The sequence below is a fragment of the Mirounga leonina genome, unplaced genomic scaffold (assembly GCF_011800145.1).
Source record: "Mirounga leonina isolate KUSES-001 unplaced genomic scaffold, KU_Mleo_1.0 Mir_53, whole genome shotgun sequence".
Classification (NCBI taxonomy): Eukaryota; Metazoa; Chordata; class Mammalia; order Carnivora; family Phocidae; genus Mirounga; species Mirounga leonina.
In genome coordinates, this window is record NW_023270807.1 from 76,190,117 (window position 1) to 76,205,721 (window position 15,605).

Sequence of the window (15,605 nt, forward strand, 5' to 3'; positions counted from 1 at the left end):
ATTTCAGTTTTTTGTCAACTTGATTATACTAATATGAATAATATGATTTCAGTTCTTCATCATGAAATCAGTACATTGAAAAAAGTACCTGAATTATTCTATTAGAGTCTATAGTTCCATATTTTAGTGCTACATGTGCCCATTCATTTTCAGGTTCATTTCTCTGGATGCTTATGGATGTCCTTCATTAAAGCTTTTTATGGGGGCACCTGACTGGCTCAGCTGGTGGAGCATATGATTCTCAATCGGGGTCGTGAGTTCAAGCCCCACATTGGGTGTAGAGATTACTTTAAAATAATAAATAAATAAAGTGTTATGGTATTTAAAAAAGAAAAAAAAAAGCTTTTGGGTGACTGGGTGGCTCAGTTGGTTAAGTATCTGCCTTCAGCTCAGGTCATGATCCCAGGGTCCTGAGATCGAGTCCCGAGTCAGGCTCCCTGCTCAGTGGGGGAAACTGCTTCTCCTTCTCCCTATGCTGCTCCCCCTGCTTGTGCTCTCACTCTGTCAAATAAATAAATAAAATCTTCAAATAAAGTAAAATAAATAATAATAGAAAAAGCTTTTAATGAATTTTGGAACCCATCACATGCATCTCTGATGTGAATACTTAACTAAATTCAAATAAACAAGTATCTATTAAAAAGCACCCTCTTGGATTCAGGTACTTGTGGTTAGTGATATAGTGCATACAGGAATGAATGAGACTCCATCCTTTCTAAAGAAGCTTAGAATTACATCTGTTTTGAGGAGGTGGGGGAAGATAATATACACAACTTTCCTGCAAGGCAGACAGTAGTAAGGACCACAAAAGAACTAAAAATTGCTGTGGGGTTTCAAAGAAGAGAAAGATAAACTTTAAGATTAATCAGAAAGACTTTATTGAATATGTAGTAATTGGGATGGTCCTTGAAGGACTAATGGAATGTCAATGACTGGGCAAGATATCCCTGATTGAGAAAACAGCATAAACAAAGGTACAAATACAGAAAAGAGTGGGACAGAGCTATGTAGAATTATTTAGGGACTGGGAGAAGATAAGGGTGGAAAGATACATTGGAGCTGTAGTGAAAAATCTTAAATGCTGGCATGAAGACTTTGGACTTAAATTTATAGTTAATTTGCATTCTCACAAGTTTTTGAGTAGGGAGTCATATAATCAGTGCTGCACTCTGAGTCAAAAATTATTTTGACAGTTTCTTTAGATGAGGATAAATACAAGAGTGGTGTGCCGTTTTAAAAAGAAACCAGATAGAGAAAAAATGGTTATTAGTAGAATTGGTTTAAAAAATACTAAAGGAGGGGTGCCTGGGTGGCTCAGTCGTTAAGCGTCTGCCTTCAGCTCAGGTCATGATCCCGGGGTCCTGGGATGGAGCCCCGCATCAGGCTCCCTGCTCGGCGGGAAGCCTGCTTCTCCCTCTCCCACTCCCCCTGCTTGTGTTCCCTCTCTCGCTGTGTCTCTCTCTGTCAAACAAATAAAATCTTAAAAAAAAAAAAATACTAAAGAATTCTGGTTTATAGCCAATTCAATATGAATTGGTATTGTCAAGTGTTTGTCCAACAAAACTAGTATATTTGTAAGTTGTATTAAAGGCAGTGTCTTATCCAGAACAAAGGAAGTGATGGCCCAACTCTGTTCTGCCATGGTGAAATTGTTTTCCTTCTTCTCCACCAAAAAATTCCCAGAAATCTAGAGGCATAACTCAAAGTGCTCCATAGAAAAGGGCAGTTTCTCTGAAGTTTTATACTCATCTGACAAGTATTAATTTCACATTCTACTTTATAATGTGTTTATTTTGTTTTAATATATAAATATGCTTTAATATATATACTATCAAGTAAGACTGCTTTCATATACAAAATTTATCACGTGGTTGTGAGTACTTTCTGACACAAATACTTCCAAGAATACAAGTTTCCTAGTTTCAGAAGTGCACAGCCTTAGCAGTGTGTGGAACCCACAAACTCTTAATAGACTAAGCATTCATAGGCTCACAATTCAGATTTCCATTGATTAGAGTTTGTGTTGCATGGGTTAACCTAGACAGTCATGTTACCGCTAATATCAAAGTATTTGGCAATATGGTTGCGTAAACATATATGTGAACTTATTATGGAAAAATCATAAAAGCATTGTTATATTCGAAAATGGAGGCCTGTATCTCTGGTGGTGCTGAGGTAAGAGGTTGAGAGGCTTTGAGATACTACACTTGGTTGCAACATTTGTGAGCTTTTGTGTTTTGTTTGGTCATCTTCCTATTTTTAAAATTAGTGCTTTGATAAACAGAGATGTTGAATAAATAAAATTTTGTGAATTATTATTTAGGAAATTTTAAGATGAGAATAACTTTTCCTTGCTTTTTATTTGTCCTTTAGTTAATTTCTTTTATACTCTCTTCTGTATTTTAGTTCCAAGATTTCTGTGAAAACTTTTTTAAAAATTTATTTATTTATTTGAGAGAGAGAGAAAGAGAGAGCACGCATGAGTGGGGAGAGGGGCGGAGGGAGAGGAAGAGAGAGAATCTCCAGCAGACTCCCCACTGAGTGTGGAGCCTAACGCTGGGCTCAATCTCAGAACCCTGAGATCATGACCCTGAGATCATGACCTGAGCTGAAATTAAGAGTTGGATGCTTAACCGACTGAGCCACCCAGATGCCCCTCTGTGAAAGCTGTTTTAAGAGTCTCTAATCTGAATGGGAAATTATCTTCCCAGAGACCAGCTCCAGACCAGCTTTTAGTGATTTGATTGCGAGACCATGTAGCTCCACTGAGTTTCATGTTATTATAATTATAACAAAAGGGGCACATGCAATCTGATTATTTTAGCCATAATACTGGATGGATTGTATCAATGCAGAGGTATCTGCTTATTTACCTTCAATGATTCATCGTAGTTTAGGGAGAAAAAGACTACCCCAAAAGTCAGGAGACTAATTTATTTTTGGTTTTTAGTAAATTGTTTAATTAACAAGTTAAAAATGCCTAATCCTCATGTATTTTACCATTTTGCCCAGGAGCACAATTTTCTCATCATTATTAAACTATATTATAAACTCATTCTTAATGCTAGGGAATATGCCAGGCACTGAGGAAAGCAGGTTGAATAGAATAAGGTTCTAGCCTTTGAACAATGGGCTAATGTGAAGTAGGTAAATAACTGTGAAACAGTATGACCAATGCCATCATAGCAGTGTGAATCAGGAATAAAGATGCTCAGAAGTGGTTATGAGTCGTTCTAAAATCAGAGACAGTTTCTTAGAAGAGGTGATGTTATTGTTACATCTTGACAGATAGCCAATAGTTTGCCAGGCAAAGGGGAATGTGTCCTGAGAAGAGGAAAGAGACTTAGAGTGCGTGAGGTGTTCAGGGAACTACAATTAAATCACATGGTGGACTAAGCAGATGTGGCTGGAAGTTTGATGGGAAGTAGATTCAGAAATGCCTCACATATCATGCTAAATAGCTTGGACTTGACTGATGGTTTTGAATTAGTGGAGTAGCAGAATCCTATTTGTATCTATAGTGTCCTGGTTGCAAGCCCATGTCTTTCGGAGCACCTACCTCTTCCTCTACAATAGAGATTGTAAGGGACAGTAGGGAAGATTGGGGCAAGGCTGTACTCATGCACTGATGTGTAAGTTTTTAGATTGGTTAGACTTTTGTCCTAAGGTTTTTAGATTGATTAGGGCTTTGTCCTAAGAGGTAGGTTGGATATAGATGGAAAAATACAACAGTTTAGATTTGTTGAATGTAGAAGGAGACATTGAAACTGAAGATGTAAATGTGGGTTTAACTATTGATTATAACTGAAAGTCTTTCCTAGAAATTGCTGTACTTTGAGTTATGTGTTAAAATATGTTAGGAACAGACTTGTAAAATTCTTATGTTTTTCCCATTTTTTGGTCTGTTAACAGACGATATCTAAATAGCAAAATTCTTTGAAATTATGAAAGCTTTGAAAGCCATATTTTAAATGTGGTTGAAAAAAGAATGACCTCCTTTATGCGTGTGTGCGCTTTTTTAAATAGACTTTTTTGGCCACAGATTTTGGCTCTGATGCATTAGTTTTCTGTCAGCTTCTCTAAAGATCCAGGGATAGAGTTTAAATTAAGGATACATTCAAGAGTACCCTTCAGGGGAGGAACTAGCTCTGCTCTGATTTTTATTTAGCGACAGTTGGAGAGCATTCTGAGAAATGTGTAGATTATGTAATTAGTCACTTAGGGCCCCTGGCCTCCTGTTACCCTGCCTTCTCGAGAAGCAGTGCTCTGGGAGCAGCTGGGTCAGACTCAGCACTGCTATTGCCTAGCAGTCCCCGTGGAGCAGTCATAAGGGGTTGTTGCCGAGCAACCTGGGGGCCATGGTGGTGCATCATCCCCCATGGAGTTTTACAGTAGTGGGCCCACCCCCATGGACGAAGTAGTACAGTTTGGCAGGGGGCCAAGCCTCCCTCAGAGGCACAAGGGTTGTTAGCAGTAAGTATTTGACCTTAGAATCAAAGATGATAATTTATGTTCTATGAACATGCAAGCAATTTATGGAATTATTGATGTAAATTTAATTAAACATGAACTGGGAGCAAGTCCGGTAGCTGTCGCAGCTAGAGTTCTCATTTCAAATACGTTCTTTCCAGTTTTTTTCCTCCTTCAGGCTTAGTTGCCAGGTAAGTTTCTGGGTAATGGAAAAATAATTTTTCTTTATGCCTCGTGGAATATGTAATTTTCCCTATTAACATTATTTAGCGAAAGCAAATACTTACATTTGAAAAATCAGCAAACTGACACTGGTCTGGTCGAGTCAGAAGATAATTCACCAGGCCCATATCTTATTTTATTTTTAATATTTGACACAGTCCATAAATGACTCTTCAGGAGAGTTGATAAAATGTCAAAACTAATCAGCTTTCATAAGAAGGCTTAGTTCTGCTTTTAGGATTTAAAGTTGCCTGTGTTGAGCACTGGCTTCTCCTGAAGATCCAGGCACATATTTTGAAAGCCAAAATTGAGCTCTTTCAATATCTTGGAATAGCACATGGTCTCATCAAAGGCTGAAGTGTGAAGCAACGGAACGTGCAGCTGTCAGATTTGAGAAATAATTAACACTGACCAGCTAGAGGCAAGTGGTATGAACCTTATGTCCCTTCGTCCCACTTCGTTTTCATCTAGTGCTTCTGGCCTTGGGCTGTAACTGCCTGCTGCCGTGGGGACAAAGGGGAAGCTTCTTTGTGGCATTAGGTCTATATTCTTTGAGGGAACTATATTCTTTAAAAACAACAATGATGACAACAACAACAAAAACTTAAAAGCTTAAAAATTCCTCTCAAGAATTTCGCACAGATTTTTGTTTTACACTCATAATGCACACTCACTAATGTATCTAAGCCAGTCAATTGGAGGACTACTTGGATATTTATATCAATACTACATAGAAAACTTTAATGTCTTTCTAAGATGCCTTATTTATAGCTACTTACCATTTATATGTGATCATTTTGCTCTTTTTATCATATGTATCATTGGTAGGAGCATTCTATTTATTTTTATACAAAGTTATAGAAGCACAGTATGTACCCGGCTTTATTCTTTTTAACTTCAATTAAGTACCCATGCTATTTAAACCTCCCAGTAACTGTATGTGATGGGTATTATTATTAAGATTATTTTACCTGTGGGGAAGTGTAGGCCTGCCCAGAAAGGTTAAGTAATGGGGCCAAATGTACACAGTGAAGATTTATGATCAGAAAGTTTGTCTTTAGAATCTGTGCTCTCGATCATTACAGAATACTTTAAGTTCCATGTTATTTCATGAGGGCAACTCAGTATTCACAACAGACTTGTTTCAGGTTCTAATGATATGATGAGAGAATGCAAGAGAGTGCAAACTATGAAATCATTTATATAACTAAGTTTGCTTATTTTGTGCTATGGGCCTATAGTCCACAGAAGGGAGCCTTTTTAATCATGCTTCTTTACATCCACCCAAATTCTGTGAATGTGTAAGATATATTCAGCAGTCACTTGGCGTTGAGGTTGTTTCTCTTCAGTATGAGATGTGAGGTATATATATATATTTTGTGTGTGTGTGTGTGTGTGTGTGTACGAGATGTGCAGGAATGGGAAGTGGTTAAAAGAAAAATGAAAGGAAATGAATAAGTGAATTGTTTTTGGATCAATTCTCCAAAAAAAAATTGTATTTCCTAGAGCTTTGAAGCAAAACAATAAGTGTTAAGGAACTACTGTTTATTTTATTTTATTTTGGAACTACTGTTTAGCCATAAGAGAAAAATAATATAGGGGAAAAGTCCCAAAAGAAAATATCCCAAGAATATTGTGAGGCATCATGGTGCACAGTGGATCCATCATAGGCTTTAGAGTCAGATAGAACTGAATTTGAATCCTGTCTCCGTAACTTATTAGCTATGTGACCTTGGGGGGAGGTATCTCGCCATTTCTAAGCTTTGAAAAAAGTCCACTAGGCGGTAGATTAATTGTGATGATGAAATGGAATAAAATGCTAAGTGTCTAGCAAGGCTTATGACACAGAACACGTGTTTATTAAATGTTAAAATCCCTTTGTCTCCTCTTCCTCCCAGCAGCAGTGACATTGACAATGAAATGAAAAGAGAGTTATCCCGGGAACCAGAAGGATCAAGGGAATTTCACAGTGGGATTATGGGGGCAGAGTGTGTCAACATTTTTAAGACAAAATTGATCAACTTTGCCAAATTCCTATATAAAAGCAGTTGTACAATGCAGGCAGTACATTTCTAATTAGAAAACTTGGTTTTACTTTGCCTATTAAAAATGTTTATAACATTGACTTGAATCTAAGAGGACAGCTGGCTGTTTAACTATTTGTCTTAACTGAAAGGGAAACATGAGTAGATCTCTGATTCTTAGTAATTTTCACCCGTTCCTCTTAATTCATTCTTCAGCTACCAAGACTTCATTCAAAAAATGTTTAATAATTTCAGATAAATTAAAAATATGACATTTAGGTAGCATTTTGATTTTGGTCATTGGTGGATATTTCTTCTCAACTACTCTAGCTGTAACCTTCTCTCTCCTGAAAGGATCTGTGTTTCTTCTGTGGTATCTCCCACGTAGTAGACAACGTTTGTTGCCTGAATGAGTGGATGAAACAGGTTATTTAGAATTTTATATATGTACAATAGCTACTAAAGCTTTTGAAGGTACAGCAGTTGCCAAGGATTTGGTTAGCAGGTTGGTTTAAAAACTGTTATAGAGGGGTGCCTGGGTGGCTCAGTCAGTTAAGCGTCTGCCTTTGGCCCAGGTCATGATCCCAGGGCCCTGGGATCGAGCCCCGCATCGGGCTCCCTGCTCTGCTGGAAGCCTGCTTCTCCCTCTCCTACCCGCTCATGCTCTCTTTTGCTATCTCTGTCTCTCTGTCCCTATCTCAAATAAATAAATAAAATTAAAAAAAAAACTGTTATAGAAATAAAGCATATAAGGCACCTGGGTGGCTCAGTCAGTTAAGCGATTGCCTTTGGCTCAGGTCATGATCCTGGAGTCCCAGGATCCAGTCCCGCATCAGGCTCCCTGCTCAGTGGGGAGTCCGCTTCTTCCTCTGACCCTCACCCCTCTCGTGCTCTCTCTCTCTCATGCTCTCTCTCTTTCTCTCTCAAATAGATAAAATCTTAAAAAAAAAGAAATCAAGCATATATAGTAGGAAAAATAGGAGAGAATAGGTTGAGTTAATGAGAGGGAAACTTATAAGAATAAGTAAATAAAGGAATTTGAATAGAATAATGCTAATTTTATTGTAAAGATGTTTATAAATGAATATACAAGTTTTCCATATTTTCACATTCATGTATAAATTCATCTTTTTAGAAATAGAGCAAGAGTGAACATAAAACATTTGCAAAGCTTTATTTTAAAGTTATGATGTATCTTTTTCTTATGCAAGTAAAGATGTATGAATTTTCCATTCAGTAATCACTAATTGAGTACTTACAGTATGTCGTGCTAAGTCCTGTGGATGGATGAATAAAATATTGCCACTCAAGATGTTCACAGGCTGCTAGGGAAGATTGTCACACACAGCGCTGTTAATGCAAAGCTGACCATGGTTAGCACACCAGAGAGTTTTGAACGAAGTGATTTAGTGTCAGGGCTTATGATTAGTATCAAACTAGAGCAATTCCAAAGAGCTTTACAAAAGGAGCAGTGCTTGAGTTGGGATCCTTTAAAGATGGCCCAGAGTCTGCTACTGAGAGCAAAGGATGATATGCATTCTAGGCAGAAAAGCAGGGTGTTTTTTGTATGTCCTATTTGTGCAGTTCTTTTGTCATTTGTTGCTAGCCCGATATGGCCAAGGGGTTCAAACCAGCACATCTTATCACATCTTGTGCAAAGTCTCATGCATGGAAGGCACTCAGTAAATGTTGGTTTTGAGTATCTGAACGAATAAATGAACACACTTATAGATCCTTCTTAATATGCAACAATAATTTCAAGAAAAATTATACTTCATGGAGGGTTATTTTCTTTACCTGATTATATCTATGCAATTCAAAGGAAAATTTAAACTTTGTAAACTCTGATTAATATTCATCTCACCAAATTTTAGGAAAATAAAGCTGTGGTCTTTATTCCTATCACTCTGCACTTCTCTCTATATACTTAATTTCTACACTTTCTTTAGTTTGTTTAGGTGCATGAGTTCAAATATATTTCCCCCCTCCTTTTTTTTTTTTTTTTTTAGTCTAAAATAAAAACATTCCTGAACTGAGGCTGCAGTGCTGTTTATATATGAAGTGGTGTTTGGGTTGATATTTTGTATTTCCTCTTTAGAAGCCAAACAAACTCATCCTGTTATACACATTCCACATTCTCCAGTTAAAACCTACAACACAATGATAGAAAATAGGCAAATATTTCATATTGGAAAGGGTCCAGTAATGTCTGGAGGAATTATCTGGGTTTTAAGGAGATTGCATGAACATTTGTGCTACAAATGAGAGTTGGGTTATTTTAGTTCCGGTAGCTTTAGCCAATTAAAATTTGTCACTGTTTTGAGCCCCTTCTCCCTTTCTTTCCTCTTTAGATTCAGCGTGTCTTGGAAATCCAAATATGTTAGAGTATGATTCCTTTGGTATTTTTCCCCCTTTGGAAGCCAAAACAAAACTCTTTAGAACATCACAGTCCCAAAGGGAAGCTGCAAGACTTAAAAGTGTGATCACAGCTACCTTTTCTGGGATCCCAGTCTGAATCTAGAGTTAACACACAAGAAGCACAGTTTTTATCTCTGCAGTTCTTCAGGGAGGGTAATAGCAGTATTGCACATTTGGTATTTTATTGTATGGTATCACCCTTGATTCCCAGAACAACCTAGAGAGATAAGCGGGATAAATATCTCCATCCCCATTTGATAAACAAGGCTCTGCCATTTGCTTAACAAGAAAGGAGATGACTCATCAAAGTCCACAGCTGATAAATTGGATGAGCTGGAACTAGAACTAAGGTCACTGCTTTTGCCTCTTTATTACAATGCCTTAGTGCTTTCTTGTGCTGGGTTACTTGTAAGCTGTGAGGAAATACGGAAAGCAAAGGAAAGAGAAGAGTAGTGAAATTATTTGAAAACTACCTTAATAGATGGCTAGCATAATGCTGTTGGCATTTGGGAGACAAGATACTTTATTTGAGAATAATGATTCAGTATTTCCACTATGTATAATTCTTGGGGTTCATACAAGTGAAAAGTTCAGTGAGTGTCCCAACATGAATGATCTGTGCAATATGGACTGGAAGGGGCATGTGTCAAACCAGGGAACCTAGTGAGAGGTGTCTTAACATCTCTAAGAACTGATCGGGTGGAGGAAGGTGTGGGCCTGTGGGAATGGAATTGGAAGGGTGAGCTGAGGATCATTTTGAGCCTGAAATAGACAGAACTTGGTGGTTTATGAGGAAGAGGGGAGAGGAGAAAACAGCAGACAGCCCTGGACTCTTTCCTGCTCTGAATAACCCTCGTCAAGTTAGGCGGCACATACAAGCATAGGAATATTGATGCTCCTGGCCCCACGTTTTGTAGAAAAAGGAACAGATAAATCTCTGTAACATGAAACATGGTGCTCTCATCTAGGACAACTAGGCATTTACCATGTGCTCACATATGTAGACTGCCCAGGCAAAAGGGGGTCTGGTTCACCCAGTGATCAGTTGTAGCCACCTCCATCAGGAATATATGTGGATGAAAATAACCAAGTTGTTTTCTGTATTATTAGTTGTAAAATAGGGGTTTTTGATATATAAGTACTGAAAAGGATATGAACAGGAAAACCAAGCAAGTGGGTCGGATGCCTATTCACAGCAAGTTTTCAAGTTACCTCTTGATTTCAAGGCATTACATGCAGGCTGAATTTTATGGGGTTTGTTTTCTCTTCCAGAACTCCAAATATTATGGGAAAGACAATGTCCTTGCTCCTTGGCATTGGAATTCAAAGATGGACTGCTGTAGGGATTTATTGCTTTTAAAATCACACATTTGAGAAAGGTTGTCACTCAGCTCATGAATCTATTTTCAATGGAAATTTGAAAAGCTGAATAAAAATATATATCTTGCTGTATTGTTGATTTTACCATTTAGTAAGAATGTGTGTGACTGCTCTTGTTACCCAGTCTTAGAAGCAAAACAGAAGACAGATTGCTCAGAATACAGTTGATGAGTTTGAACAGTGAACAAATAAGAAGAAACACACTCCTCATTTATAAGGGAGTATTGAACTGCTTACTCAAGGAAATTTATCCGCTTCCTGCTATAAATCAGAAGAGTATAAAAAAGAAATCAGGATGAGGAATGAAAAAATAACAATGAATGTTGTTTTAAAATTGTGTGGCATTGTGTTGTTGAATTAGACAGTGTCATTGCCTCAGGAACCATTTATTCTTTTCCAAAAGAGACAAGGAATGAGAGATGTTAATCTTAATAAATCTTTTTTCCCCTTTGTTTCTTTCAGGGATCACAGTATACTGAAAGGCACTCGATCAAGAGAACTCTGGGGGAAGCTGGGAACCATCAAGTTATTGAGGCCACACAGGGGGCAGAAAGACAGAGGTAGGTAGGCTTTTGATCCATCAATCCTGCTGTTGAGGATGTCCCTAAAAATATCTTTGTTACTATAAAGCCAGAGGACAGCCAACAGGAGGTATGGTGGTAGGTCTTTATTTTAGAAAACAGATCAATACAGTTTAATCGCAGCTTAATAGAATCTATTGTGATTGTCAAATTAATAGCAAATAATGCATGCTGAGAATTTGAGATAGACATTTTCATCCTGTGTTTGCCAGAGACCAGTGATTAGTACAGAGACCGAGCTTGGTTTGATATTTATATTCTTAGCTGTGCTTATTTAAGTTGTTCTTAGCAGAGGAAGTCAGCATACGAAAATAATGTTTTAAATTTATAGCCTTTAAAACAGAAGAGAAAGTCATTATATTACCTATCGGGTCAATTTTAATCTCCTCAGAGACCATAGTAAATACAAGCAAATATTTCTTGATGACACTGATTGGTATACATAAATCTGAAATACTCTTTTTTTGAGAAACACATTTCTTTGTGCTGGTGATATGTGTCTATATATCCACGTATATCACATATTTCATATTTATAAATAACATATATATGACAATGATGTATATATATATATGACACCCATTTGTGCAGGTGACTATGAATATATATATAGATCTCTGCATATACTCATATGTATATATAGTATATATATTGTATGTATCTATATTTATATCTGTATATGCTTATATTCATCTATCATGGGCCCTTTAAAAATGAGGCTACATTCATGTTGCAATCTTCATATTTCACGAAAATTCTGTTATGTTCGTAGGACTTATATCTGAGGCCACTTCAATCTCTTAGTGCTGCGTTCTCCCAGCCAGAGAGAGAGACTGACCGCCCTGTTGCAGTTCAGATGGCTGATCAGAAAACATGGAGTAAGCCTCAGCCTTCGTGAAGGTTCTAACATTCTCCTCCCACTCTCAGATTCCCATGAGAACAAAAAGCTCCAAGGGAACAGGAAAGAGTGGAAGACATTAAATTTGGTTTAGGCTCGTTGCTTGTTTTTCTCAAAACCAGTACAACTTTTTTTTTTTTTAATAACCCATAGTAATTTCATGTAGACAGTGGCAATATGTTCGTTTTCATGTGTTATCAGAGCATTTTTACTTTCATATCCACCTTTAAATTTATTACTGCAGAAAGTAACATGTCTTAATTGAAATATACCTTTTATTAGGAAGCAATTTATACCAATAACTTTATCAAAAACATTTCTCTTTCTCTCTCTCTCTCTATATATATAACTCAAATTTATATATATATAACTAAATTTATATATATATAACTAAAAAATATATATATAACTAAAATTTCCATACTAAGAAAAAATAGCAAATAAAGTTGTAAACTTTAATTTTGTATTTCAGAAAAATTGAGACTAACATAAAATAATTTATTGAGTCTTTATTGTGGGTGGAGTGTATAGTGGTTTATAAACATAATCTCCTGTAATCCTCATAAAGAACTCCATGTGAGGAAGGTAAGGAAAGTATGATTTTTCCCTGTGATAAAAATGCACCTTGCCAAGTGCACACATTTAGCCAGTGGGTGGTGAAGTTAGGATTTGAGCCTAATTTTGTCTGATGCTTAAGCCTATGTTCTTGACCAGCTTGGGTAGGAAGATTTGGCAGGAGCTAAAATATCCTGTTTAGATGAGTAAAGTATCTTGTTTTCATCAGGTATTTATAATCAGTGGTTGAAAATACACATTTTTTTTCAGGAACACATTATCCCATTCTCTATGAACTCTACAAAAGAGATGAACATTTTTCTGATTCATTTAATAAAAAGCATAACACTTTAAAAAAAACAAAAACAAAAAAACCTCCCCCAAACAGTAATAAAAGTAGGACAAAAAAGAGAATCACAGAAATTCATTGATTCAACTGGATATAGGAATGTAGAAATCATGGGGCGCCTGGGTGGCTCAGTTGGTTAAGCGACTGCCTTTGGCTCAGGTCATGATCCTGGAGTCCCGGGATCGAGTCCCGCATCGGGCTCCCTGCTCGGCGGGGAGTCTGCTTCTCCCTCTGACCCTCCCCCTCTCATGCTCTCTCTCTCTCTCTCATTCTCACTCTCAAATAAATAAATAAAATCTTAAAAAAAAAAAAAAAAGGAATGTAGAAATCAACAAAATAGAATAATACAACAAATGATGTTTATTCTGGGAATGTAAAAGTGGTTCAATATTGGGAAATTTATTAAAATAATTTCATAGTCATAGGCTAAAGAATAGAACTCCTCCTTTTTATTTCCTAATAGAATTCCAAATAACATTTGATAAAATGCAACTGTATTTCTTTTAATACGACACACATACATACAACAGTAATTTAGAAATAATGAGATATTATTAAATTGTGAAAAAGCAATTTCAAGAAAACAGAAAAATGTTAGAGGCTTACTGGGTGTCCGATTTCATCATTTACAGTTAACATCATTCTATAAATTCTAGCCAATACAACAAATTTTAAAAATGACTAACATTTTTAAAGTTCTTATTATATATGCTAGAAACTATTCTAAATACTTTACAAATATTAACTCATTTAACCTTCACAATCCTAGGATATGAACTATTATCATCTTCATTTTATAAATCAAGAAGCCAAGGCCCAGAGAAGCTAAGTAACTTGGCCAAGGTCACACAGCTAGTAAGTGGTAGAACTGATTAGAACTAAAGCAGTTTAACTCCTGTGTCTCTCAAAGGTTATAATTATTAGAAAAGAGGAGACATCTTTTTCACTTAAAAATGTTTACCTTTTTTTACTAAAAAGCCCAAGAAAATTAACTGAAGAAGTATTAGAATAAGAAACTTTGTTAAGTGGCCATACAAAAGACAAGTGTGAATAAATCTGTTGACTTTTCTATAACAGCTGAAACATGATGAAGAAATCCCATTTATAACAGCAATGAAATATTACAATCTATCAGTAAACTGTGTAAGAAATGTGTAAGACTTAAATGAAGACAATAATAACATTTTATTGAGAAACACAAAATAAGATTAGCAGTAATGGAGATTTACATTGTATTCCTGGATGAGAATAGCAGATATTGTAATGGTTGGATTCCCCAAATTAATTTACAAAAATTAGTGCAATTCCATTTAAAAACAGAGATTTTTTAGCGAGATTTTGGCAAAATGATTTTTAAAATTCATGTGGAAGAAAGGGAAAACACATTTTTGAGAAAGAATAATGAAGAAGGAATTTCATTTCCAAGTATTAAAAAAGATTATAAACTTGCAGCTACTAAGATGGTATAGCACTTTTTACTAAAATAGAGACTTAGAGGAACTAAGCTTGAAAATTCCCCAAACAGATTTAAGCATATAAGATGATGTTTAATAAAGACAGCATTTCATGTTGGTGGAGAAAATACTATCACCTGAACACAGTTCCAATAGTTGGTTAATGTTAGGAAAAACTCTGAAGTTGGATCTTTTATTCATACAATATACAAATATCTATCAGATTAAAGAAGAAAAAAAACAGTGAGACATAACTGGAAGAAAATAGATTGGTGAATACTTTTATAATCTTGTCTAATATGACATCAAAGGTAGAAACCATAATTGAAGCTTGATAGACTTGAATATGAACATATCAAAACTTCTGTACATATAAGGAGAAAAAAGACTCAAGCAGCATGCTTAACAATGTGAAATTTGAAAATTCTTTTTTCTTGATTTTTTGGGAATTAATAGATCAGCAAGTTCTGACTAATATTCCAAATACACTACTGTCTGAAGGCTTAATAAAGCGGAACCCATCCTGGAATAGTCGTCATTTGGTACTGTACCTGCTGTAGGCACAGAGCATTACCGACATTTTTGTAGAGGGAATATACAGTATGTCTTAGCTAAAAATAAAGATGGGATTCCAGAGATGACCAAATAGTGACATAGAAATTAGAATTATTCCAGCTAAAAAGGTCAACTAAATTAGAGTTATACATTCCAGGAGAGTAAGGGATTTCAGCTAGACAGTTTTATAATTCTTAACATATGCAAATATGTTAAGAATTACTTTCAATAGAAGTAATTTACAACATCACTGAGTAATGTTTGAATTTATATAATGTGTTAAAATATGTTATCTCTAATAAAGCTGAAATCATTACAGTTTCCTGCTTGGATTGTGGTATAGTTGATAATTGCAGAGGGGTGTCACAATGATCAAATTTAGAGAGAAGTATTTCCTGTTTTATTGTAGAGTATGGTGCAAGAAAGATTGTTTTCTTCCTCTCCCTGCAGAGTAGCTTTGCTCCGTCAATGCTGAGGCCCTAGAGCAAGTGGGAAAGCAAAATTCATTGTCATCAATGGACAATGAAATAAAGAAAAAAAGTTTTACTTTATTTTAAATATCCCAGGTGATATCAGCTTGGACTATGACAATTCACACTAATACTAACAAAACAATAATTTTCTATCCTGGAACCTGTTAGAAAAATTGCTAAACTCCGAGCCCCAAATGTCTCATGAGAAAGAGGAAGCAGTAGGCTC

General features: G+C 36.1%; 1 protein-coding gene across 2 annotated transcripts in view; it reads left to right on the plus strand.

Annotated features, from left to right (window-relative positions):
* Positions 1-15,605, plus strand: part of PKIB (cAMP-dependent protein kinase inhibitor beta) — a 102,738-nt gene that overhangs the window by 11,712 nt on the left and 75,421 nt on the right. For both annotated transcript variants that reach the window (XM_034990483.1, XM_034990484.1), the window contains exon 2: positions 10,977-11,074. The gene's annotated coding sequence lies outside the window, so the exon portion shown is untranslated. The remainder of the gene's footprint in view (positions 1-10,976; positions 11,075-15,605) is intronic.